We start from the raw sequence: 400 nt of genomic DNA on the forward strand, positions 1-400 counted from the left end.
TTTGACAGTGTTATATTCTCATTTAATAAGAAACAGTTTATATTTCCGCTTATCCGCAGTAACTTTTATCCATTTGTATTAAACAGGTCTTTTATGTTTATCCTCTCAAATATAATTTCAGTATTATTATGTCTTTTGTAGTCTCCCTTTCCATGTTAGTTATTTGTTTATCTCTTACTTTTTCATTATCCCAGATTATTATTTCATTGAGCTGTTTGACATCCTATAGGACTGATAAACAGAAAATGAAGGAGGTAGCTAATTTTACCATACGCTCCTTCGTCGACAACATAAACAGGGAAATAATTAAGACGCTTGAATATAAGTTTCTTTATCTCGAGGGTAGGACTGTAAATGCTTGCCGGTACATGTGCGGTAGAATATTAGCTAACGGTCTCGG

The sequence above is a fragment of the Penaeus monodon genome, chromosome 30 (assembly GCF_015228065.2).
Source record: "Penaeus monodon isolate SGIC_2016 chromosome 30, NSTDA_Pmon_1, whole genome shotgun sequence".
Taxonomy (NCBI): Eukaryota; Metazoa; Arthropoda; class Malacostraca; order Decapoda; family Penaeidae; genus Penaeus; species Penaeus monodon.